We start from the raw sequence: 27,990 nt of genomic DNA, 5'->3' as shown, positions 1-27,990 counted from the left end.
GGCCGGTTCCCCTGATAAGTCTTGAACAAAGTGGGTCGAAACAAGATCAATAATTATTAAGGCCAACCCATGTTTTGCCTGAGAACGTTCATTCTTTTGAAGAATCGACTAGGGAAACAAACTACTTCAGCACATTTCCAGCCTGCCCGCTCGCAACATCTGAATAGGAACAATCTCGGTCGGGTTTGCAGTCTTTGTATAACGGAATGGCGTTCGGCCAATTTAAGCAACGCCAGGGGATGGGAGCCATGCGCGCGAGAATGACCGTCGTGAAATAATGCTTCCGAAAATCTTTCATAATAAACCCTAACCGTAAAAAATTAAACGGTGGCATATCGTTTGTTCGTTTTGTAAAATTTTTGAGGTTTTCCACATTGTCCACCAAATTGTCGTCCGCCCATTGTCCACCGGTCACTATTGGCCGCCGGGCCGACGCCGAGCAGCCTGTGGGGCTGCAACGGCCGGCGTAGAAGCTTTTGCTGCTAAAATTCGGGAGCGTGTATCTTCAAAACTAAGTTACATTGTTTACATCACTAATCGATTCTGATCGTATACTCAGCATTTCCAAGACCAGCATGGGTTGGTCATGTTAATACAATTCTTGACCTCTTTCGATCTACAATCTACGTTCACGGGATCCTCAGTAGAGCTCTGCACGCTCAGTATGTTTAAGTCGTCCTTAGAACCCAGATCAAAATTTTGGCAAAGGCTCTCGGTCCTATCATTTAAAGAAGAGTCTAATGCACCATTTTGAAAGTAAGTGCGCGGGAAATTTGCTCCATGCAGTCGTTTGAGAAGCTTGATTTCTTCAGTTTACTGCCTTATCACATAACTCCTCCCACTTTCTACCACACGGAAATCATGATCTGAGCAATCTATTGAGGACTGTAAGAGCTTGGTGGGATACCGTACAGAATATTAGTCAATATCTCTGTGGAACCAAGATCAAAATGTTGGCAAGCCTTCTCAGTTCTATCGTTTGAGAAAAAGTCCAACACACGATACGAGTTTAAGGCGCACAGGCAATTTAGTCGATGCAAGTCGCTTGACGCCTGATGTTTCATGTTATGTTGCCTTATCATAAACACTCCTTCCACTTTCTATCATACGGAAGCCATGATCTAAGCCATCTATGTTAGATTGTAAGAGCTGGTTAGATGCCATGTGGTGATGCAACATTCTAAATCGAAACTGTGGAAACAACGTAGTCGACATATTTTTGGCTTAATCTAGGTGTTCCGCTGTTTGTCAGCCAGCTTGAATTCGGTCATGCAAGCAGAGCCAGCGGACACCTTGGACGTAAACTCGCCTCAATGTGCTCTGGCGGTACAACCCATGCCAGCTGATTGTTAGACTTTGTGAATGTTGTTTCTTCTGGCTTTTTTGCTATCTCCCACCGGGCTTTGCCCGGAGCCCTCGTGATATTTTGGAATATCACGAGGAGTATGCATGTGTGAACATGACATGAAACATTCCCTTTCAAAGCCCCCAATGGAGGATTGCGTTTGGAAATAGCTTCTACGCGGACAGTCTCCAACAAAGCGGCACGGCGCCTAGCATATGCGCGCACTGAACTCAGTGATGTGGTCGCTGTTCGTGATTTCTTTGCACTGGGCTTGAGAGCTTGTGCGGCAGTTACATTCCGAAACCAGTTGTTGGAAGAGGCACGACGCTTGCGTGAATGACGATTTGTTACGATATCCCAGATATACGCAGTGCGTTTACGCGCACAAAAAAATGCTGTGGTATGAAATCCATGCGCACCATTCCCGAAACTACGTACATACGCACATCAGTCATGTGTCATTGAAACAGAGGTGTCAATGTGATTGCATTCGTACCCACGAAACACCTTTGAGACAAAAAAAGCCTACCAGATTGCTGATTGTAAACACGATATTTTGGGTGATAACAAAAGCAATGCCAAAGGCGTTGTCATACTCAGCTGCGTAACTTAAAGCCACGTGAACTTTAGAAGTGCAGTGGCGTAATATGTAATCTACGAACAATTTTTAATCGTTGGGAATCAATAATGAAGTAGGTAGCTTCGCGCAGACAATCACAGTGGTTCGTCGGCTAAAAAGTCTTAGATGTTTTGTCCAGTACCCGAATTCCCCCACATCCTTAACAGGCGACGAATCACGCGAAAAATGCTAACTTGCTGAAATGTCATCGTTTTGCGGGCAACGTTCAACACATGTGTATGCAGGTAAGATCATGATCTAAACGCCAAAAGTAGATTTCGGACTGGATGCACAACTGCACTACAGCGATGCTCGTCCTATGGAACTCCCACGGACTCCAAACACATTGCAAAAAAAAAATGTCATCTTACCTTCGTTTGTATGATTTCTAGAACGCTTGATGTATGTACGCCCCTGCCACTGTTAACTTGCACGGTCACTGTCACACTGACATCGGCAGCACTGCCTTCAAAAGCAACCGTACTGTCCCGACAGCGCGGTTGTCGACGGGTCGGCATCTTCTTATGGACTGATCGGCCTTGGCTTGGATTTGAGAACACCTGCGCGATTTCCTATCGTTGCCTTCCCGCCATTTAACGCTGTCTCGCGCTCTGGTGCAACAGACCGTCATTGTGGGCACATTTACACTCCGCGCCGCATCCGGAGAATTCCGCGAGTCAAGGATGGCAAGTGTGGGCGGTGACTGCTATGATACAGGAGACGAAACACACCCGACATGGCAAATGCCTTGTAGCCTAAAAAAGCCAGACCCGGCCAAAGGCCCTGAAACTGCCATCGCCCCATACAATCAGGGACTGAAACAGCCATCGGCCCAACATGATCAGGAGCCTCGACACCGCCATAGGGTTCGGCCCAGACCACCGTTGTCAGTGCCATGGCACAGGCAGAAGCCTAAACACGTTCAGGGGCTCTATACAGTTAGGGGGACTAATACATCCACGTGGTCAACGTGGCCAGATGCTCTGAGACAGTAACAGCATGAACGACCAGGAGCCCCGTCACGCTGAGAGGTCAGCAAGGCCAGGAGTTCCGACACAGTCATGACCCATAACGGTCAGGACCCAGCACAGCCAAGGACCCCGGAACAGCTATAGACCTCCAAACCTATCAGGGCTCCGACACGGCGAAGGGTCCGACTCAACCGGGACGACGTGTTCAGCGGCCCAACACGATCTTGGCTCCGACACCGACACTGGTCATCACTGTCACTGCGCCGCCTGACGCAGTCAGAGATTTCGACATGGCCATTGACCCCAACATTTACCCTCACGGCCACAGCATCAGCAGTTTCAGGGGTTTTAGTATGGAAGGGGCTTAAAAACGGTCATGGGCCCCAACATCGACATCGCCAAGGCCAGGCACTTGCTGCAGTCGGGGGCTCCAAACGACAATCACGGTCAAGTACCTTCGACACAGTCAGGGACATATTAGATACGGGACAGGCGTCATCAGAGGCTGCGACACAATAGGGGTTAAAGAAAAACCATCGGCCTAATATCATCATATTTCTAGAAATCGCGAAGTGTTAAATACGATCATTGACGTCCACAGGAATATCAACATAGTCTAGAACAATGAGCAGGTCATGGGCCCGATATCATCAACGGTATCGAACTGTCAGGGGCCCGAACCACGGACCCTGACGTGGCTTTTGAATTGCACCCATCACATAGACCAATTCACTAGGTGGATTTTCCCCTGTTTACGTTAGCATACACTCAGCTGACGAATATTTGTGTCTATGTGTCACTCCTGGTATGTGGGAACATCCAACATCCGGGAACTTGCCAACCACAATTGGCTCCGCCCACTACCACACTCCGGGTATGCATACTCCAAATGTAATGGTGGTGGGATGTGGGCACATAAAAATCGTGTGCCCGTAAAACAAATCGACCGGCGCTCGAGCTAATGTCGTAAAAGGACCCTCCAGGACGATTTTTCTTCAATCAGCTTATGGGGACACGGCATGTCCCCACAAACCAAGATGTCCCCGCATCCCAGATGTATTACATTTTTATGTGCCCGTAAACCAAGTACTTACAACACACACACACACACACACACACACACACACAACACACAACACACACACACACACACACAACACACACACACACACACACCACACACACACACACGCGCGCACACATACACACACGCGCACGGCGAGCACTCACGCACCGCGCACGCACGCACAACCAACCGTTGCTACCGACGACGCACCCTTACCGACTGACCTCACGCATACATGCATAACAGACAGACGGCGGGGGGTGGGGAGTAAAACCGGCGCTCGTGCCGCCCAGGACGGAAGCCGGCACCCCATCCTTTCGACGAGGTCTATCCACATGCGGTCACACCGCTCCGCCCCGCCAGCGGCCCCGTGTTTTGTCTCGTGCCGCCCTGACCGGTCCTGCCGACGCCGGTCGCCGCCGGCCGCCGTGATGGTCTATCGATCAGCGTCGTCTGGCCGGCCGGCGCGGCGGCGCGGCTGGCACCGCGCCGGCCCACACTGCTGACCACGCGGAAAGGGTCGGGCAAGGTCAGTCGACCCTTCGGCCGCCGGCTCCAATAGGCGCCACCGTTGACACGGTGACATTGGCTGGCGGCAGACCGTCAGCACACGGTGCCTCGATGGCGCAGTGTTGTGGCGACGGAACTGACGGGGGCAGCTTGGCGCCGGACGCCGGCGCAGCAGGCTCTCTGATCTGCGCGGTCACGGCACGAACTGAATTATCGACAGAAAATACACTTTCGACAGTTTTTTTGCAACACAAGACACGATTGGCAATAGATTACGACGCGCAGCTTGTCAATGAAGCGATCCCCGCCCGAATATGTTTGTGCTTAACGAGACGCGCCGAAGGCATGTTCCGTGGGACGCCACGGCCGACCACTTGCCTGTAGGTATGCTCCATGGGACGATACGGCCGACCACTTGCCTGTAGGTATGCTCCGTGGGACGATACGGCCGACCACTAGTCCGAAAGTATGCTCCGTGGAACGATACGGCTGACCACTAGTCCGTGGGTATGCACCGCGGGACGCCACGGCCGACCACTAGTCCGTAGGTATGCTCCGTGGAACGATACGGCCGACCACTTGCCTGTAGGTATGCTCCGCGGGACGCCACGGCCGACCACTTGCCTGTAGGTATGCTCCGTGGGGCGACACGGCCGACCACTTGCCTGTAGGTATGCTCCATGGGACGATACGGCCGACCACTTGCCTGTAGGTATGCTCCGTGGGGCGACACGGCCGACCACTAGTCCGTAGGTATGCTCCGTGGGACGCCACGGCCGACCACTTGCCTGTAGGCATGCTCCGTGGGACGATACGGCCGACCACTAGTCCGAAGGTATGCTCCGTGGAACGATACGGCTGACCACTAGTCCGAAGGTATGCTCCGTGGGACGCCACGGCCGACCACTAGTCCGTAGGCATGCTCCGTGAGACGGCACGGCCGACCACTTGCCTGTAGGTATGCCCCGTAGGACGCCACGCCAGACCACTAGTCCGTAGGTATGCTCCGTGGGACGCCACGGCCGACCACTTGCCTGTAGGCATGCTCCGTGGGACGATACGGCCGACCACTAGTCCGAAGGTATGCTCCGTGGAACGATACGGCTGACCACTAGTCCGAAGGTATGCTCCGTGGGACGCCACGGCCGACCACTAGTCCGTAGGCATGCTCCGTGAGACGGCACGGCCGACCACTTGCCTGTAGGTATGCCCCGTAGGACGCCACGCCAGACCACTAGTCCGTAGGTATGCTCCGTGGGGCGACACGGCCAAACACTTGCCTGTGGGCATGCTCCGTGGGGCGACACGACCGACCACTTGCCTGTAGGTATGTTCCGTGGGGCGACACGGCCGACCACTTGCCTGTAGGTATGCTCCGTGGGGCGACACGGTCGACCACTAGTCCGTAGGTATGTTCCGTGGGACGCCACGGCCGACCACTTGCCTGTAGGTATGCTCCGTGGGGCGACACGGCCGACCACTTGCCTGTAGGTATGCTCCGTGGGGCGACACGGCCGACCACTTGCCTGTAGGTATGCTCCGTGGGGCGACACGGCCGACCACTAGTCCGAAGGTATGCTCCGTGGGGCGACACGGTCGACCACTAGTCTGTGGGCATGCTCCGTGGGGCAACACGGCCAAATCAGGCGGCGCCTGCCTCACATTTTGGCACGCGAGCACTGAACAGGGCTGAACTGAACGCATTCCAGCACGACGAAACACATACCTGAATTCATGCTTATAAAACGTCACGGACCCCGCGGCAATATCAGCGGCCGGGATAATGGCACCAAATGTTAATGGCACCAAATGCTAATGGCACCAAATGTGAATGGTGCATGCAATGGCAATTCTGAGCAGGCGCAAGTGGAGCAATGCTTGCGGGACGCGGTTGAAGAGAGGGATTTTGGTACTAATCCTCCAGCACTTCGCAAAGCTGAAAACTTTCGACGGTGGAAACATTTCACGTTAGAAATTCTTCTCAGGGAGTTTTTGAAACTAAAATGAAAGCTTCTCAAGACTTGTCTCCGTTTCGATATCGTAGAGACGCGGTTGGTAGACGCAAATAAAGCAACAAGTATACACACACACACACACACACACACACACACACACACATATATATATATATATATATATATATATATATATATATATATATATATATAACGAGTCCGTACCGGTGGCTCAGTTGATTTGAGCGCCTGCATTCCGATCTACCCACCCGTGGCAGGGTGGGTTCGAATCGCTTTATGACGCTCGCTATTTGCCCTTGACAGGTATGGCCTGCGGCCGGCGGCAGCGGTCGCGCTGAAGGTCAGTTGACGTCAGAGGGCAGGACTGACCGTGCCGAACATTGCGGCACGGAAAGCACTCGCCACTAAATCTGCCGTTGCCTGGCATTGCGCGATCAGATGATGGGGGTCAGGGCTCACACAGCAAGCACTGCTTAGCGTGAGCGCTGATCCAAGAAATCCATCCAATTAAAGAGTTCGGTTCAAGTTTACTTAAAACATATAACAGAAAGTGCTCGAGTCTTCACGTTCCACGTGATTCAATCCTGAGAAATAAGAATAAACCGATTCCGATTTTGAAATACGCGACTACAATACGCGGTAACTAAGTGACCGCCATAATTTCTAGGGCATTTACATGGCTGAACTGGAAATGCGCAAGACAATATAACCAGATAGCCCATGCCAACATCTCAGGCCGCATGGGAAGTTGTGAAACATATGCACAATTGCTGGGATGTAGGATGGCACTGAGAGAAAGACATTTGTCAAGACATCAAGAACTTCATCGCTCCGAAGATAGGCGAGCTTGCCCTAAATAAACGAACTCGTTTCGGATTCTTAACCTGATTCGTAATGAAATTCATCAACAGCAACTTTGCCAGCGTCACTGAGATTCAGTTCCACAGTTCAACAACCACTTGGAATCAGTTCGGACTCGGCTCCATTCGCCCTGATCGCATTCGCAATCGATTTCACCCAAGTGGACTCAGCCATAATTCTGCCTCCAGGACTCAGAGCAGTTTTCATACCCCAAGTAAGCAGTGTGCAACGAATGGTCCTCACACATCTCCCAGTGCACAAACACTTCCATGGAGCGTGGGCTGTTGGGTCAGGCCCACAAGTAGCCACTTCTGTCCTATGGTGGCGTCTGGAAGCCGTTCTGGATGACTGCGCAATGATAACAGTCGTCCTGCAGAGAGCGGAACAGGGTCAGAGCCCGCGCTGCGCAGAACTTGTGCAGATCCTGACCAGACGACGTGTGCATATCTGGATATTTGGTCCCCATGCGCATACCTAGGCTGCAGCTACGGCGCAGATGTCAGCGTTCGTTAATTTTCGAACCAAGCGTGCGGCGAATATAATCAATGCCCCCCCCCCCCCCCGAGCGGTTAGGGTGTCGTCAAGAATGGAGCTGGGTTTAAGTTGACATTTTGAACTAAACCATGTTGCACACTATTCGATAACCGAAACACGTTAAGGCGTGCGACAGAATAATGTACATGCAAGTGGACTGCGATGTTCGTTCAATCCCGTGAACAAATACAACTACCCCGTGCGTCGACGAAAACATGGAAAATAATGATGAACTGATGTAATCGATGAAAAATACCTCCGTGAAAGTGCTACTCGTTCATAGCTCTTCATCATCTGCGTGTACGCTTCTGCACGCAGGCCAGCCAAAAGGTTAAGCGCCCCACTGCCTTCGTTATCGAGTGAATGGTCTACTACAAATGCACACGTAAGCATGCATCACTCAAACTAAACGGCAGACAAAGGGACGGAAACAGGTGAACAGCGCGACCAAAACGACTATCGATGTCCCATACGGCGACGAGCTCCCAGCCAAGCTTAGCAATACTCGCACTTATCAAAGCAGTCAGATAATATTGTAACACATGTCAGAGCTATGGAACCCGTTACAACTCCGATAAAGTCCAAAGGCCCGCTGGACGGTCAACATCAAGTGGTGCAGAAAGGAGCCGTTACAAGAAACCCAAGACCGTCAAGTGTTTTGTGATCCCGAGAGGCCATGCCAATCAGACAAAGGCCAGTGCTATGATCTATCAGACATCGGTCATTACGTATGTCAGTTAAAACTAGAGGACAGGTTAAATGATCACTGTAGAGTCCCAAGCAATTTCCACAAGCTAAGACCGATATAAAAAAGCTCGGACACAAGGCTGGAATAGCCAAAAGGTTATTCAGTCCCAACTTGCGCGGACAGCCAAATGAATGACTATGTACTTCAATGTCGCTCAGAAGTGCCTCACAGATGGCCCAAACGGTTGGAAAAGGCGCGCTGCCCAGATCGGGTAGCCGTGTCGAACGGGGGCGTCGTGGCAACTACATGCAAGCCTCAGTGGTGTGCTGAGGCCAAAAACGACGTGGAGGCTCAATGAACATCCGGTGCACCCTAAAGCGCTCGGCCTGACTGAAACTTTGCCGCTGATGGCGTTTCGATGAAGCTGACTGAGGTTGATAACAGTTAAGATGTGGCAGGTTAATTGGGGTCTCAGGATGCATGGCTGGCCTCTAAAGCCGCCATTGGGTTTGGGATTTTCTCAGCCGGTAGTTCCGACCGACTAATGCTGATGAGCATCTCTCATTTTCCGTTAGTGTGAGTAATTACGAGCTCAGTATAACTGGGAGGTTAGATCGCGCTTTTTAATAGGTAAGGCTAAGAAGTTGCCAAAAATTGTCATCAAAGCTATCTTAGTTGTCATATCATCCTTCCGTCGTTTGTCAAAATCCAGGACGTCTCTTGACTAGAAAACGCTGGCGAATAACGCAGTAGTAATAGCCTCATTCATCGGAGAAAAACCAGGAGATTGCAATAACTTCTGCTCTTGTTTTGATAAAGTCGTGTTGTCGAAACATCAACACATCATTATCTCCATTCTCCTGGTTTTTCTCCGAGAAATGAGGCTATTACTGCCGTTTTATCTGCGTCAGTCATGCTCCTCGCAAACGAACTTAACAACTTACAAAATGTTGGCGAATAGCATTGCATTTTGGCAGACAAAGCTCCCCGATGCTTCAACGACATCAGAAGGAGTCGCGTAGAATGGTGTCCCTAAAAACCGTGGTGCCATTCGAACATTTTGGGCTTCCCTTTCACAAAGCTTGAGCGTGTGTCTGCCGATGCTGATGTGGGTTTTAATATCCACAGTACGATACGCCTTTTTAAATTAAGCCCACGGAATGATTAATCCAATTCTACTTCAGCCGTAGTCTTTCAGCTACATTGCACATGCAGCCTCGGTCGATTTATCTTTTCCTTCAAAGGGGAAACGTTGCCTATAGTTTCTAAAGGTTAACTGGTCACCACTTGCCGTTTCCAAAGCACATGCCACGGAAATATTACCGGCGTAGAGGACGTCATATCATCGTTTCGCCTCAGTTCACTTCAGCTGATAAAGCCGACAGAAACAGTCGACCTCAACAACTTTCTTCGAAATCGCATGACGGAAAATCTCCTTCTGTGACAGATGGTCGCTCAGGCAGATGGGATAACCAATCCTTCTCAGCGTTCTCAGTCTGCGATCTCATCGAACCGCCCGACACCGGTCCTTCCCGCTAAGAACCAAAAACCAAAGACATGAACCAAAAACCAAACCTCGCCAGACATGCATCGCACCGGCCTGCCTTCAACAGCTACTTGCCGCGCACTCAGTGTACTTTGCCTTAAGTTTTCCGCATCCCCGTGTGCCGGTACCGTACCGTCCCAAACCATCGCCGACGGTACCCGACGCGCTCGGTGCTTCGACGGGCGGGCGGGAGCACGTATTGATCCTCGCCCGCGCCGCCGCCGCCGCTGCCGCCGCCGCCCGGCCGGCCGGCGGCCGCCGGAGCACCGCCCAGTCGGTCCCCGGCCGTACCGTGCGGAGGGTCCCCGCTCCCGCAGTCAGCTGACGCGCCCCGACCTTGAGCTCCACGCGGTCAACACGGGCGTTCAGTGTAGCCCCCGCGCTGAGTACGGGAGCGCGCAACAGCTGCCGCCCGCGGCGCGCCGGCTCCCGCCGGTGCTGAGCTAGGTCCGGCGCTCGAAGCGAGGTCCCTGCTCGCCGGGATCGGGCCGTGCCCCGCGGTGGTGAGCCGGTTGGGGCGACGCGCCACGTGCCAGAGGCATCCAGCCCGTTGCGCCGGCGCCGTACTATTTATAGGTGAGTGCAATAGTATCGCCCATGCGGTCCGCATGACACCAGCGGGTCGGGGGAGGGGCGGGATTGGGGGGGGGGGGGGGCGGGCGGAAGTGGAGCAGAGTATCGCCGCTGTGGCTGCGCGACACACACCGGGGGCACCGGGGACACCGGGGACGACTCCGAGTCGAACGATGGTGTGGTGCGGAGGGGGCAGTCAGCGAAGCGAACACCGTACGCGAAGGGTGCGATGAATTGGTTTGAATATCATGCTGAACTTTCCATTTTCATCTACTCGGCAGCGAAGTTAAGAACAAGGTGGAATTATCAATGTGGCGGGAAAGTGACATCTGTTTATGAACTGGGTGCCGGCGCCGGTAACCGCTCGTGGGGAATTTTGCAGCCACGCACGCGGAGGAGATACTCGGACACACAATCCAAACAATCGCTGTGAAAACAAAGCGTCAAAGACGGTCAAGTGTTCGCTCAGAAATAGAATGGGCCGCCCTGTTTCATATCACTGTCACTCTGCGCTTAAACTTGTATCAGAGCTTAAGGTAGATGTGTGGGTGATCAAACATTTTTGTCGGAGATAGTGGCTAGTTAAGTGCGCTTGCTTATTGCTTGCTTGCTATGCGCTTACCTATTGATTCCTCCCACTCTTGGAAGCCCTTTAATGAACTAAGGGATTGCATCACATACGTTGTTTATGTGTTCTAGTTATAAGCCAATACGTAGGTGGTGGATGTATTTATAAAATAACTTTGCTGGCCGCTGTCACATGAAGCAACTAAACGTGTCAAAGTATCCTATTTTGATTCTTACCAACATCTGACCAAAATACTTGCAGGGCTTCCTTTGTCATTTAAATGTTTCTGCCGTGAATCCTTTTTATCTCTGCAATAACTTGCTTCGATCAAAAGACGCGGTTCAAATGGATGAAACACAACAGACCTAAGAAAGACGATGGTGTTGATGCCTATATAAATACCAATCTCGGTAGTAGCGCGAAAGGCTGTTCTCAGCACAGTGAGAGGTACGGTGAGCGGAATTCTCGGAACATTTCAAACGGAAGCGACGAGTAATTCTTAGTAAACTAAGTCCGACTGGAGGAAGCCTCACTGGAGCAAATCCCATTCACTGGATTTTGACATTCTCTGCTTAGCTCTGACTGTGTTGTTATATCTGTCCTCTTTAACATAGCAAGTCAAGTCAGGTAAATATATATATATATATATATATATATATATATATATATATATATGCATATATATGTATATGTATATATCACTAACATACAGCGATTGCGAGAGTCTCCCGCATCCATCACATGGTGTTTGTAACAGCCTCTGAAGATGGATTTCCCCAAACAGTAACTTCAGAAATAATTCTGACCAAGCGCGTTAACCTGTAGCCAGAATACTCGGGAAGGCGCCTCTCGTGGGCGCGTGAGTGACACTAGACGCGTCAATCTCCCCTCCAGGCGCGACTGTAAATCCGACCCTGCGGAACAGTGTCGGTGAGCGGCGGGCCCCAGCCCGTTTCTGGGCACGCCCCCTCCCTGAAGCACATACCCCGGCGAGGACTCGCGTCTCCTCCTGGCCGATGTGAGTCAGTCCACGGTGCAGGGGCTGTCATGTCCTTGGTTGACGTTGGTGTCCGTCCAGCTGGGACGGGCAAGCCCCGCCAAAAAAGCTGCGACAAGGGGGCTGATTGATCGAAACAAGTGTCTGTTGTGTCACGCTTGGCATGATGTTCTTTGGATGGCTGCTCTACTTAGCTGACGCCGGTGTTTGACGCGAAGCCGCCCGCTTGTCAGTGTATGTAACTGGGGGTTTTCTGAGTGTTTTTTATAATCAATACACCTCAAATCTGCACCAAAAAGACACGGTAAAGTCGATCCTCAACTCATAACACCTCAGCTTATATCGACACTAATGATGCAATTAGTGTTTGATGTTAAGTTTTGGGCTTTGTCTAGAAATTTCTATCAAAATGATCAAAATAATTTGCCAAACATTATCCTCATTTTGTACTATGATTCAAAGCTAGTTTTTCTCAAGAACGCGCATAACCACATATGACACATGCACCATACTTCTTTGCATTTTGATACATACATTATACTTCTGTGCAAATAAGTATGTACACACTTTTTTGCTCTCTAGGAGAGTGTGACTAGATGATCCCGATGGTGCGCGATTTGAACGTGCACGTTCAGTTCTGTCTGGGACTGTTACCGACCTATTTAGCCCAGCGATCTCAGTCCCACCAAAAACGAACTCGTTTGCTTTCACTAATAACTTTCTGTACTAGCGTGTCGCATGTAGTATTCGTTGGAATGTACCTTGGTTCTCCAACGACTTCAGAAGGCACTGATTGGTCCCGCAGGTGCCCTCGCTCCTCCAGATACGACAGGTCGATGATACGACAGGTCGATTCATGTCCGCTCAAACTCGCTCCCTTCTGGCAAGTCTCCCGTATGTCGTTGGGTCGATTCATGTCCGCTCAAACTCGCTCCCTTCTGGCAAGTCTCCCGTCTGTCGTTGGGGTCCTCCGTTTCTCGATGACCTCAGCTGACTTACCGGTGCCCCAAGCGGTATGCCAGAAACGTGACGCTCATGGCGAAATCACGTTAGCTAGCTAGACACTGAACAGCAGATGCCGTGGATCGCAGACACTGTGTCGAGTTATTGCATCAGGTCATGACGCTGCTTCTGATGAAACGACGAGCTTCCCGTCCATCCTCGTCCGGCAGACAACGTGTGATATAATTTCTGGGTAAGCATCTCAGTAACAAGAAGCCAAGTCGCTGTAGGCGCTGATGCCGCCGTCAAATGATGAAACCCGCCGCATTAGCTCCCGGCGGTGTAGTCATTGGATGTGCTTACCCGTAGTCTTGCCTGATAGCCGAATAGAGATGGTCAGGAAAGCGTGCGATGGTATTTCAAGTACACGCTCAGTCCACATGAGAGGTGTGTGCGAGTTGCATCAGTGCTGGCAAGGCTCAGATAAGGCAATCGGGCACGTTTAATAGGTCAATATTAAAAGAAGGGGCGGTCGACTACAGTATAGCGTTTCTCCGAAGCATTTGGTTACTAGTTTCACGGTGAAGTGGAACCGCGACATTTTCGTAAATGTTTGATCACTTGGTAAATGAGATTGGTAGGTAGATACCAATGTTTTGCGTTTCCAATACGCCCGAATTTGGGATGTTGAGTGGCAATTTTACTGGCTCTCTGCGGTTCTCTGCTTTAACAGGCATTTGCGACATTTTCGCTGACGTCATCATCGCAGGACGAACGGTAACGGATTTATATTACGGATTTATATTAGCCGGACTTGGTGAAAGGTCGCCAAAACGTCGCTTAGCAGCTGCCATACCAGCGAGTCCGCGCCTATCTGCGGCACCCGCGCCTCTCTGCGGCAGGTCCGTCCGAGCCTTCTGAACCGCCGTGGTCTGGATTTGGCCCCATTCACCCCACCAGGCGCACCGCCCCGGCGCGGAGCACGTGACTGGGTCGTGCGAGCACGCGGCGATCACGTGACGAGCGCCAGCTAGCCGATCGGCCTGCGCGGCCGGGATTTCTCTCCAAAATAGTCCGCTGCTTCCGCGTGGTGGCGCTGTGTACTGCCTCCCGCATCTATCGACCGTGGCTGGGAATGGGTTTGCCGCTTCGGTTACGTGGCTTCGAGCGCACTGCGTCGATTTCAGCGGTAGGTGTTTGTTATTACGGTCCTTTTGTTTGGAGGTCGTCGGCCAGCGCGCCAGCCGTCAATATCTGTTACCGGTGGGTGAAGAGCGGCCAAACGCTCTTCGAAGTTGCTCGCATTCAGGGCCGCGCTCACATCGTGATTGCCGTTTTCGGGGCAGATGTTGCCCCTCCCTCCTGCTGCTCAAATTTGTGATTTATATTAATGTGTGTGTAAACAAAGACTGATACTGAAGACTCCGAGATGAACACGTACACCTGATGAGATGGAGAATTTAACGGAAGAAATCAGTGAGCTGCACGGGTTAAACTGCCTTTTCAAGGAAAAATTCACACTTGTATCCCGCTTCTTCATTACGAGATCCTGCATACGCCCCTGCCCGGATCGGAGGTGTTCTCAGTTAATTCTTTGTTACGACGTGGTAAGAGTGATGTCGAATCAGTGCTGCGTGACTGTCCCCACACCCGCAGTGCAAGGAAGGGTTTCGTAGCTTCGACGTGGTTAGTGCGGCCGGGCTGACAGCAGCCGTCGCCCGTGAAAGGTGACGAGCCAGTGCCCGTTTTGGTCTCGGTTTCAAGTGCTGGCAGTGGCACTGCCAACCGGTTGTATTCTTTTGTAACATCGCAGAGCCAGCTACCCAATTTGCTTTCAGCCGTGCAGACTGGTGCCAGCCGTGTACGGCGGCGCTGTTCTAGCTGTAGGCGGTATCGAGCCGGTACGCGGTGGAGTTGTTCGCCTGGTGCCTGAACGTCACGGGGAGTCTAGAGGGTCTGCCTGGTTTCCGGAAAACGCCGCCAGGCCGACACCAGGGCCAGCAAACCCGCGAGCGCCAGGGCCCGGCGTCAGCACTGCCGCGCAGCTCCGCCTGTTGACAGACAGCTGCGCATCCGACCCTCCGGGCCGCGCTCGGGCGCGGGCGTTGACCCGTCGGGCGGCCTTGGGAAAGCCTGTAGGCTGGCCCCAGCGTCTCCCGGGCCGGCCCCCACGCCTCCCGCGCCGGTCCCCACGCCTCCCGGGCCGGACCCAACGCCTCCCGCGCCGGCCCCCACGCCTCCCGGGCCGGACCCAGCGCCTCCCGCGCCGGCCCCCACGCCTCCCGGGCCGGAGGCGGGCCGCGACCGACACCGGCCCGGCCTGCACGAGCGGCGGCGACGGCGGACTGTCGCGTGACGAAGCTCGTGTGGGCCGAGGGGCTGGCGACTGGTGCCGGCGTCGTGAGACCCGAATAAGGCTCGCGGCGGCTTGTTATCGCCCCCTAGTGGCTGTGCATAGGTCACGAACGCTGCCGTTGTGCAGGCGCGGCCTCGCGGCGCGACGCGAGGTGTCGCTTCTTCGCTGACCGCGCCCAGGCAGCGGGGAATTACATCAGCGGAGGAACGCTGGCGGGCTCAATGTGGACGTTGTTTACGTTGCCAAGTTGCTGTCCCGTGAGATTCATTCAGAGTCCGTTTATAGTCTGACAAACGGTGTCGTAAATGTGTTCAAGACTCAAGAGTTCACCACGTGGCATTTCTTTTCTGCGCGACGCGCGTCTGATACGGAGCCGGGCTACTGCACCTGACGTATGGGTATGACCAACACAGTCTCACTTGTTATTCATGGCATACTAGTATTGCTATCATCGTTACTATAGTTTGTTCGTTTGCATCAATTATTTGTCCGATGCCAATGAAATGAGCCATGCGCTCTGCGAATTGCTGGAAACGTAACTTACTGGTGGGTAGCGTATTTGCGTCCCGGGTATTGGGTGGGTTAGGTACTGTTGAAGTCGTAAGGAAGTATAATGGTCGTGGGTTGAATGCAGTCGTTCGTTGTCATTTTAACGAAACAAACCAACTTCATTGCGAAATGGATGGGAAAGGCCATAAAAGATGAATCCTCCCAGAACGCGGAGCCGTCCGTTTACAGCTCTCTTAAGGTCGCTGCGCTAGTCTGTATGCGAGCCGACTTGTGTCTTGACCAGACAGATTGCCACACGAAACACTTAGTACGCCACGTAACAGCGGTGCCACCAGTATAGTTCCTATCTTTTTGTGAAGCAACGCACTTTGTCTAGTATCACAACAAGAAAAGTGGATAGCAATGCATTACGTCTGGTGGTCCACCGACCGGATGTGTAACAATTCCAGTGATCCACCGACTGGATGTGTAACATCTCCGCTGACATGCCGACCGGATGTTTAACATATCCGGTGATACACCGACCGAATGTGTAACACTTCCAGTGATGCATCAACCGGAAGCGTAACACTTCCGCGCGTAATTTTCTGGTTACCTGATCGGGCATATCAAATCTACAGGGTCGAACCTGCCACCAAGACATGAAAGAAGCAAACTACACAGTTGACATCCATCGCGTATTCAGGGACGAGGGTTGGCATCAGGTCGGATGGAGCGCGTTTTTTAGCTTTGGGTTTTAGTTTAGTTTTTTTACCGGAGCTTTAAAGAGGTCCGCCCGTCTGGTCTTGGGTGTCTTTCCAATGACGTCTCTCTGGGCGTCTCGCCAGCGACGCCTTTCTGGGCGTCTCTCCTGCGACGTCTCCCTGGGCGTCTCCAGTGGCACGCGCCCTCTGTTCACCGCGCGCCGCCCGTGCCCGCCAGGTGAGCCATGAGTAGTGGGGAGCCGTGGGACTACCCGGCGCCGGTCGGCCTCTACGACCCGGCGCAGGAACGCGACGCGTGCGGCGTCGGCTTCATCGTCTCCGTCGACGGCATCAGGACCAACAAGGTGAGTGGCCGCGGGGTGAGGCCTGCAGGCAGACCGCCGGGTCGGGCCAGACCCAGATCGGGTCTGGTACAGGTGCTGAGCCTTAGGGGCCGAGGCGTTCAAGGGACGCGCTTGTCCAGGCTGAGCACTCCCACCTGTTGATGAACTGTATAGGTTGATGTGCGTGGCACCAGAGCACCAAGAATGCCTTGCTCTCGAGTTGTTTCGGACGTCTTGCTTTGTTAGCGAGTTTTCGTGAGTTGTCCGCGTCGCCGAGCAGCAAGTGCTGGCTTGCCAGATTATCTTTTTTTTCTCTCTGAACGTTTCGTATTTCTTTGTTCCGGGTTTGTGACGAGCTTGGTGATGGTTCACGAAGCCCTGCAAATGCCACATACCTGACTGCAAGTACAACCTGCGCAACTTGAAGCACGTCCCAATTGTCGAGACGGTGCACGCACGATCAAGGGCCACGAAGCTAAACGTTTGCTGAAGCCTTCCTAGTCGACACCGAATACATCACGACTCGTGTCCGCGGACTATGTGATGCATTATGCAATGCCACGATTGCGTGGTGCACTATAACACTGCGCTGCCGCTGCCGGTCAGATCCTGGAGGACGCCAAGCGGCTGTCATGCCGCATGATCCATCGTGGCGCCACCGGCCATGATAACGACACGGGCGACGGCTCTGGCATACTGACGGCTCTGCCGGACACCCTGTACCGCGAGGTCTGCAGGTCAGTGTCGGCTGATGGCCCCGCCTCCACGCCCTGTACCGTGAGGTCTGCAGGTCAGTGTCGGCTGATGGCCCCGCCTCCACGCCCTGTACCGCGAGGTCTGCAGGTCAGTGTCGGCTGAGGTCTGCAGGTCAGTGTCGGCTGATGGCCCCGCCTCCACGCCCTGCACCGTGAGGTCTGCAGGTCAGTGTCAGCTGAGGTCTGCAAGTCGGTGTCAGCTGATGGCCCCGCCCCCCACCTTGTACCGTGAGGTCCGCAGGTTAGTATCAGCTGAGGTCTGCAAGTCGGTGTCAGCTGATGGCCCCGCCCCCCACCTTGTACCGTGAGGTCCGCAGGTCAGTATCAGCTGATGGCCACGCCGCCACATCCTGTTCCGTCTGGTCTGCAGGTCAGTTTCAGCTGAGGTCTGCAGGTCAGTGTCGGCTGATGGCCCCGCCGCCACGCTCGGTACCGCCAGGTCTGCAGGTCAGTGTCGGGAGGGGTCCCCACTGTGGTATGAGATAGGTTTCGTGATAAACATGAGCGCTCCAGTCCGCAGGTCGATGTTAAAAGTATCCTGGTCTGACGCAGAGATCTTGGCTCGTATGCAAGGCGTGGTAGAGGGACTACGGATCTCCGGCATGGCAAGGAAAGCAGTCTTTGTGACGCTACGAGCTGCACAGGGTTGAACGCGATATCAGGGCTAGGTATGGTGTCCGGAATATGAACATGGTTTTCACCTGGCTTCGTTGATTTTCACTTCTATCAGAGAGAACAGCTACGTTGTTTTGGATGAAGCCTCCCGCCTTTTTCGTCGTTGCATCACGCGATAAAAGCCCATCTCGCATTCAAAGGACGAGTACAATGCACAAAAAGGCTTGTTCAGATACGTGAGGTGGCTGATTTGGTGCACGGAGCTTTCTGCCAACATTCCAACTTTGAAACAACATTGCGGGCGCATGAAGTTATCTTCGAAAAGGAGGCTTTTGTAACTTACGATTACGTCGTGCGGGTTCAAGAGTCATAACTCATTCTGAATGGAAAAGGTCCAAACACTCATTCATCGTCGGCTACTTTGCTCATTGGCGTAGATATCTTGCGCGAAACTGTCCGGCAACATTTGGGAAACTTGTCCAGGAAAGCACTTGGTATCGGTCCCGGTGAAGCAGTTGGTTAGAGTGCCTGCCCTCCGATCCGCCCACCCGTGGCGGAGTGGGTTTGAGTAGCTTTAGGTGTTCGCTATGTGCCCTTGACAGGTATGGCCTGCGGCCGTTGGCAGCGGCTGCGATGAAGGTCAGTTGGCGTCAGAGGGTAGGACGGACTGTACCGAGCACCGCGGCATGTTACACTTTCGTCACCAAATTCTGCCGTTGATCCGCGATGGTGTGATCGGATGGTGCGGGTCAAGGCTCACACGGCAAGCGTTGCTTAGCGCGAGCTCTGATCCCAGAAATCCATCCACTCAAAAGGTGCAAACTGAGTAACTTGTGGTGTCGGACGACATATTGAATAACTCAATCGCTTGATGTCTTTCTCAGAGATGAACTGGGGTTTGAGCTACCTCCTCTGGGTCGCTATGCTGCTGGAATATGTATGATGAACGAAAGTAGCGAGCAAGAATCAAAGAAGATCTTTGCTGAGATAGCAGAAGAATGCAAGATGAAGGTAACGTTTCATGGCCGATTGGTTAACGGGAGACATGATGGAAAGTAACCTTTTGAAGAATATGAACTCATTCGTGGGGTCAAAGGACGCATTGCTACTAACGTGCTCGACTCGGGCTGTGTCGGCTATCTCATTATCATTTTCTCGCTAATTCTGTCATTAGCATTGTGGATCTCCGCGTTCCCCTCTGGCTGACAGTGGCCCCCGCTCCAGGAACGCAGCATATCTCTGTGACGGATAAACAACTCTTGCTCTTGTCTCGCGACGTACGTTCAGCTACGTTCGCGCCTCCCGCGACTGAATGTGGCAGTGCAGACATCTCGCGCGGAGGGGGTCGGTCTCCGTACCCGCACCGCGTGCCGCAGGTCCTCGGCTGGCGGGACGTGCCCGTGGACAACACCGGCATCGGCGCCGTGGCCAAGAGGGGCGAGCCGCTGATGCGTCAGGTGTTTGTCACGCCGCGCGACGAGGACATGCCCGAGGACCAGCTCAAGCTGCAGGTGCGCACGCCGCTGCGTCCGCTTCTGCTCCGGCACCGCCTACCTGTCCTCTGCTTCTGCTCCTGCCCCTGCCGCCGTCTGCCTTCTGCCGGTCCTCCACTCCTGCTCCGGCTCCTGCTCCTGTCTGCTGTCTAACTGTCCTCCGCTTCTGCTCCTGCACCTGCCGCCGTCTGCCGTCTACCGGTCCTCCGCTTCTGCTCAGGCTCCTGCTCCTGTCTGCCGTCTACCGGTCCTGCGCGCTGCACCCGGCTCCCGCTCCGCTCCCTCTTCCACTCACTTCCGCTCCGCCCTTGCTAGCCCGAGCTCGAATGTAGGATGCATAGGCGTGGGGATGGTTAGAATATGAATGACTTTTTCGTTGTTCAGCTCCTCTTGAAGCCAGCCAAGCCGATGGAGTCAGGAAACTACCGTAGTTTTCTTCAGTGTCAGCTGAGAGGCGTCCGTACTCAGTTGGGCTTTGTTGCCATGCGGTTCGCAGGAAGTCAAAGTTAAGTTGCGTTAGCCACAATAAGTAATATATCTGCTCTGTAAATATCTTTGTATCGCTTGGGTCCCTTTTGAATAGCCTCTCTCGGAATCCCGTCAAATTGCTTTGTCTTGCTACGATGCCATATGTCTTGCATTTGCATATCATAGTGACAGCTGGCCGTAGCAAATTGATCTGATAGCTACCTGATAAGTCGATGACACAACTTTCGCCATTGCATGTCCACAGTCATTCTGTCACAACGATGGACCGGATCTTGACAAATCTTTGCTTCAGTGACATATAGTCACTTCAATACAGGCCATCCATGCATTCCTTGTGCGATAACCCAATTCCCTGGTTTGTAACCGTCCCCTTCCCCGTATGTATAAATCCTTTGCAGCGTGCAGTCATCCCAGACCGCATATGGAGGCCGGAGAGAAGCCGAATGAACATGCGATGTGTTTGAGATGATGCTACGCTTCGTATATGTATATATATATATATATATATATATATATATATATATATATATATATATCAAAATAAATAGGCATTAGATGACTTCGAGGTGCTCGCATCGATTTCGAAGAGATGGCTGTTGACTCATGTGCACCGAGCCGGCTTGTGCTAAACGCCGGCGGGCTGCTGATGTCTTGCCTGCGGAAGCATGCCACCCAAGTTATTCTCCTCCGGTGACCCGTCCCTGACGCTGTGTGGGCCCCACTGGCCTGGCGTGGCCCGCCGCCCTCCCCCGCCCCGTGCCATCCCGGTAACGGGTCCCGGTCGCAGTGTATCTGCCACGCCCACCTGAGGTCACCTGGGGTGACCCGCCACAGGTCTTCGTGCTGAGGAAGCGCGCCACGCATGGGGTATCCCGGCCCGGCGCTCGCTTCTACATCATCTCCCTCTCCAGCACCACCATCGTCTACAAGGGCCAGCTGACCTCTGAGCAAGTGTGGACCTATTTCAAAGACCTGCAGGTAAGTGGCGCAGTGCGATCGGACCGGGCGGTGATCTTGGTCGGAGGTCCGGAGCCGGGTCGGGTCGGAGGTCCGGAAGGCCGGAGTGCGGTCGGGCTGGCAGTGGTCGATTGTCTTTGGTCGGAGGTCCGGGAGATTTATTAGCGCTACAGCGGGACGAAACGTGCGGCAAAACCAGTGTCGACTGAGACTGACCTGAGTGTGGCTTTGTGAACGCAGGGCTGCGTAGTGCTGAGCTGGGGTAGACGGGCGGCCTGTCCGCTCTTGTAGCGCGTCCGTTTTGTTGCTCGTGCCGTCCTGTGTGCTGGTGTGCTTGCTCCCGGTGAGGGCGCGCGACGATTCCAGATCGCGCTTCAACCTTTGCCCGGTCAGACTGTGGCTGCGATGGCAAGCCATCAAACGGCGCCACCCCGTCAGGCCGTGCGTGATCTCACTCCCACCGTCCCAACTCAGCGCGTGTTGGGGCTCAATGCGCGTTAAAGGCGCAGTGCGTGACCGCGCCAGGCGCGAGGCTGCGCCGCCCCCTCGCTGTATGGTGCTTTTGAGAAGTGGCTGGGCTGGCGCGGTTACCGCCGCTTGACCCGGCCCGCTTGTGCCGGCTGCTCTCTTTCAGGTGGGGGCGGCGCGCCGCAAGATTTCAGAGCTGCTGCCCGTAGAGGCCGTCCCTTGTAAGCTGCCAGCTCTCGTCTCGCGCGCAAACGCTGTGTTTGCAGTGCTTCTTAGCTCGTTGTGCTGGAGGAGCTCAACAACTTTGTTTGTGATTCAAGACTGCTGCGCACCAGTACCGATTTGCCAACTCAGATTGCCTCTCGTAGCCTCCAAGAACCCACCATAACGCAATGCGATGACTGCATGCGTCTACTGTATGCCTGCTCAGCTGTGCGGCCGTATGCGCTCAACCCATGCAAGTATTTAGCAGTCGCGTCCACCGCCGTTGACGCACATTAACAGCGGCGGACGCAATCCGCGGCCGGGGGATCACGTGACCCTCCGGCTGTCGCCTGTGACGTCACCGAAGCGGTGGGCTGAGTACGGCGGCTTCCACAGGACCCGCGCTTCGACACCTACCTGGCGCTGGTGCACACCCGCTTCTCCACCAACACCTTCCCGAGCTGGGAGAGGGCACACCCGCTCAGGTCAGTACGGCCCGAGGCTGCGCGCTGCCGTCTCTGCAGAGGAGGCCTGACCCCGGCCCTGTAGCGGGGTGTCGGACCAATGTGTCAGGCGAGTGGGTTTGTGTCGGCCAGGGGATGTGTCAAGAGTGACGTCATGTTGTCAGGTGTAATCACCGACGCCACAGGTACCTATGCAGTCTGCGTCTCATCGTGCGCGTTCACGTCCAACCAATCACGTGGCGGGCATGCATCTGCGACGTCAAACAGGTCTGGCGTCCGGCGCTCCGAGATGACGTCATCAGATGCGTTGTGTCTCATGACGAACGTCACGGCGGGAAGCTTCGCGTGGCATGTCGTGTCGGAATTGAGTCAGCAGCTCTGGTATTACCCGCTGCCAGACTGCGGGGAAGGTGTGAATGCCCCAATTGGGTTGATTCTGGCATGGCGGGAAAATGTCTGCCTTTCCAGACGTCTTGATACTCCAAGTGTCAGAGTGGTCTGGGCTGCGATATTTACCTTAAACAAGTCGTATTTGACACTTGTTTTGCCATTAAAACGGCCGACGTTTATCCAGGTTATTTTTGTAAAAGACCAAATACGCACATTTGCTTTCCCAGTCAAAAAACGCTTGCGCGTTTCCTGCAGGGATGTTGACTGCAGTATGTGCGCTGTGCACGCGTCCATGAAGGCCTCGCTGAACGGTGGACGTCAGGTGGCCCATGGTGGCGCTTCACATGCAGTAGGGTCAGAAAAGCAGCCAAACGAAAAGCTCTAGTTTTCACTCTCGGATCCAAGCGTTTCGTACATCTCCTGTTGTGGATGCTTCTCGGGCATCAGCGTCGCAAGAGGTGTTGAAAATGCTCGCGGTGGTGACTGAAGCATCTCAGACGTGTTACATTTTCTAGGTATGCATTTCTCACATTCCCCTCACACACAACAGTGCACTACACGTCCCCCCCCCCCCCCTATTAAGTCGGTTCCGTCGGACGCCTTCTTTTCACAACACGGTTCGATTGACAGGAGCGCTTGGTCAAGACGGTCTGCTGACCGCACCGCGTCGGTCTAGGCCCAGCGCCCACATTCGTCTTGTTGCCAGCCGCAAACCTCTGGCCACAGAGCGCGGGCGGGTGTAATTGTATGCACATGTGCTGGTGATACCGCGTGAGCCAACCCGCCCCTGACCCCTTGGGTGTCATACACAGGCCTGTGCGCGCCGTCATACACAGGCCACGTGCAAGGATCACCAGCAGCGTCCACCGCCGAGGCGGAGTCGGCGCCGGTTGTGCTCCGACTTAGCAGACGCAGCCGCTGCCGTTCGGGTTGTGTAATGACGCCTGCTGCCGATGACAGGGCCGGCGCAGTTGTGTGTAACTGGCGCAGGTGTCCGCGGAGAATGGAATCGTTGGGTGCGCGGCTGCAGCAGGCAGCGGTTAGTGGCACGGACGTTAGCTTCACGGGGTGCACGTGTCCATGATGGCCTCGGTTAGCAGTGAGAGGCTGGCGCGCAGCAGCGCCTTACATACAGCGGAGGCCAGGGCGGGGTGAACTAAAACGTGTCGAGTTTTACTTCAGTTGTAGTTGTAGTTGTCATCGATGCCGGCAAGTCATTTTCATCGCACTTTCAAGTTGTCATTTTTTTGTTGTCTATTTGTTGTCTTTTGTCTTTCAAGTCTAAGAACTACGGATTTGATGCTGATGCAAGGGCTTCCAATCTTTAGATTTGACACTTGACAAGTTTAAGTAACTCTTATGCACGAGAACATGTTCAATCGCCCTCGCGTAAATATCTGTTGGGATGAAGCACCCAAGTGGTAATGCCAGCACGCTTTAGCGGACATCTCCGTCTGCAATGTGACCGTCCGTAGGGGCGCCACCTGCCTTGGCTCACGTTGTTTGCCGCGCTGCTCGATGGAGTCGGTTGCAGAACGCTCTTGTTGCCCCGGGCAACTCTAACCGGCCGTGCAACAAATAGGCCCGTGTTACGTAACACTGCTGACTGGCGGAAGCACACTGCGGCTTCTGACGAAACGGTCGCGGGCTGCAGCGAGAGCTACGGGAAACAATGGCGACCCTCCAGTGGGCCATGAGTGACCGCCAATGCTCGAGACCGTCACAACTCTGTAAAGGCGTTCCTCCCGTGCATGAAGTGACGCGGACGGCTCCCGCATAATGTCAAGAAAGAGCGTTTGTTTTTTCGTTGCTAATGGCTGCAGATAACCGTTTGATATTCTGACGTTTACTGCTTAGATCAATGAATGTGAAATAATCGCATTCAACATTGATGCTGGCAATCTATTTTCATTCCGTTTGTCCGCTTATAACGACCTTCACATATGACCCTTGGTACTGTCTGGCTGATTAGTCCGTCCGACCTGTTCACTCAGGCAGCAGCCGTTTACTTACAGTAGTTGGGCAAAAGCCGGCACCGGGGCGGCGATCCCTGCTTTGATATTCCCTGTGTCTAGTCTGTCTGGTCTGGCCCAGCGGAGGCGTGTGCCTGCCCTGCATGAACCAGCGTCCCCGCACCACGCCACGTGAATAGTTGAGCAGTGTCCGCCCGGGGCGGTAGGTAGTGTCACGAACGTCCGCAATACGTGATCGGGGACGGAGTCCAGCCGCCGGTGAAAGGCGCTTCGCGGACTGGTCAGACCCATCGGCCCAGGCCGGCGAGCCCCGCGCATTTAGAGTACGACTTGGGGAAACGTGAACCCCACAGCTGTGTACGCGGGGACATACAACGGGAAACCTCAGTCAGCGTATACCTCAGAAAGTGGACTGACGAGACCCGAAGTGAAGACTCCAGTCATGGAGTCGCGAGAGCCCTGGTCGACAGGGATTGTCCTGGTTCAATCCCTGGATTGTCCAATCCCTGGTCGACAGGGATTGGTGAGCCTCGTCGCCACCGACCCTGGAAATGCAGACGGGATAGACGGACGGAATAGATGCATGGACACACCGACCGGGATCCTTGACGATGAATCTTGAAACCTGGACTGTTGATCCCAGGTCTTGGCCACAGACAACGGCATCTCGGATAGTGGGTCACCACCATCGCGACTATCGAAAACCTGACCGCTGGACATGTCTGATGACTTGGAAGGCTCAGTCCTGCGGACCCATCGACCGCAGAACGCTGAGCGGCGCACTAACCACCGACAGCCTTCAAAACAAACGGGCGCCGCTATGAAAAAGCCTCAACTTTAATACAAGGCTACATCATTTCTCGGTAGGAGCACCGTGGTGGTGCAGACGCCTTGCAGAGAGTCGTTTTGGAGAACGTCTCGTACCTGGCCGAATCACTTGGCGTGTTGGCAGGTGCAGTCGGCGACAAGCGACCGGACAACCAATGAACGAGAACAGATCGGCGAGGTCATTGGCCCGGCTGGGAGCGCGGTGAACTTTCAGCGGCGACCGGCCGGTGATCGCCGCACTCCATCGGCGTTAATGACGTGCTGTAGCTCCCCTGCCTTCTCGGCCCGCGCGGCCTGATCGTGTAACATCTGAGGCGGGGAAGAGACACCGACCCTGCAGCACGCGCCCTCGCCCTCTTCCTGTTCGCGGTCAGGCGGGTACACTTGTCCGAACAGCTGCGGCCGACGGCGGGTGTGTACACGCCCAGCCCCCAGTCCCCAGCCCGTACACCCTCCTGCCGACGGGCTGTACGGGGCACATGTGCGCTGAGGGTGCCCGCCTGGGCCGCTGGAGACGCGCCGGGCCGGACGTCGGGCGCGGCGCTTTGTCGGCGGCGGGATGACAGTCACGTGGCTGAACACGCCCGCCGCGAGAGTCGGGTGTCGGAGGACGACTGCCGTGTCAGTTGCAACGGAACACGGCGGATGGCTGACATGTGGAACCGTCCTGCGGTCTGAGCTGGGGAGGGGAGCCGGCAACGTGGCGCCGGCTACACCCGCTCCGGGTGACACGTCAGCGGGTGTGTCACACGCGCACGTGTCACTGACAAACGTGTTGAAAAACAAGGCTTCTCAGGAGTACATTGATGACTGTGATTCGCTCGCAGTCACGCCTCCTTCAGCTGGCACTTGGCGCGAGCAATTTTTCCGTATATAATATAATGTCAACATTTTTGCCTCTTGATTTTTACTGAGCTGGCCTTGTCATGTCCTAGAACTGTATTTGGCTATTATATTAATTTCCGTTTTCCGTGTGCGGGTGAAAGGAGAGAGGCCACCAGTGGCGTTAAGTGGTTCACAAAATGAGTAGGTGGACTAGCAGTGAAAAGTGATGAAACCTAGGCCCCCAGGTACGTTAAAAACCGTGTTCTTCCCGTAGTTGCCCACCACTTTTTTTCAAAGTTAGAATGAATCCCCTCCAATTGACTAGAGGGTGCACTCAGTAAGGTCACTACATGTCTATGAAGACCTGTCAGGCATCCATAGCTGCCAAATAAGTCGCCTCTCAAATCAGGTGCCGTGCACTGAAAAGCTGCTAAAGTACACTTGAAATCAGTGCTGCATTATTCAACTGGATGTCAGCGGATGAAGCCATTCCTCGCTGACTCCAGGGGAGATTTACACTGAAGGCTGTCCCTCGATCCTCCCCGCGCCTGTGAGGTAATATTGTACTCACTCCCCAGGGCATGACCGACTTACTGACGCTGCAGGCGTCAGGCTGACGTATATTTATGCTGGGGCGGCATGAATATCTCCTCTTGATCCTCGTCCTCGATGCCCTCATCCTCGTCCCTGATGCCTTCGCCCTCGCCTTCGATGACCTCGAGGTCTTGAAAGCTGTGGCGACCTTTGGTGACCTTACATGACCTCGAGGTGTACCCTCCAGAGCTCCCAGCGACGGCTCGTTAACAGCCGACTCCTCCGCCTCGCTCCAGGATGCTGGCCCATAACGGCGAGATCAACACTCTTCGCGGCAACGTGAACTACATGAAGGCGCGCGAGGGTGTGATGAAGTCGGAGAAGCTGGGCGAGGACCTGCCGCTGCTCTACCCGGTGGTGGAGCCCAACCTCTCCGACTCGGGCTGCGTCGACTGCGTGCTCGAGTTTCTCGTCATGGCCGGCGGACGCATGCTGCCGGAGGTGAGTCCCTTAGACTGCTGCCAGGTCGCGGAGCTGGTCAGAGGCCCTTAGACTGCTGCCAGGTCGCGGAGCTGGTCAGAGGTCAGTCCCCTAGACTGCTGCCAGGTCGTGGAGCTGGTCAGAGGTCAGTCCCTTAGACTGCTGCCAAGTAGCGGAGCTGGTCAGAAGTCAGTCCCTCAGACTGCTGCCAAGTAGCGGAGCTGGTCAGAGGTCGGTCCCTCAGACTGCTGCCAGGTCGCGGAGCTGGTCAGAGGTCAGTCCCTTAGACTGCTGCCAGGTCGCGGAGCTGGTCAGAGGTCAGTCCCGTAGACTGCTGCCAAGTCGCAGAGCTGGTCCGAGGCCCTTAGACTGCTGCCAGGTCGCGGAGCTGGTGTAGGTCATCCCCTCAGACTGCTGCCAGTCGCG

General features: G+C 54.3%; 1 pseudogene; it reads left to right on the top strand.

The window, feature by feature from the left end:
* Positions 1 to 10,402: 10,402 nt before the first annotated feature.
* LOC119103281 (glutamate synthase [NADH], amyloplastic-like) overlaps positions 10,403 to 27,990 on the top strand; it is a 45,690-nt pseudogene continuing 28,102 nt past the window's right edge.

The sequence above is a fragment of the Pollicipes pollicipes genome, unplaced genomic scaffold (genome assembly GCF_011947565.3).
Source record: "Pollicipes pollicipes isolate AB1234 unplaced genomic scaffold, Ppol_2.1 Scaffold_5724;HRSCAF=6776_pilon_pilon_pilon, whole genome shotgun sequence".
Taxonomy (NCBI): Eukaryota; Metazoa; Arthropoda; class Thecostraca; order Pollicipedomorpha; family Pollicipedidae; genus Pollicipes; species Pollicipes pollicipes.
This window is presented reverse-complemented; position numbering and strand designations above follow the sequence as displayed.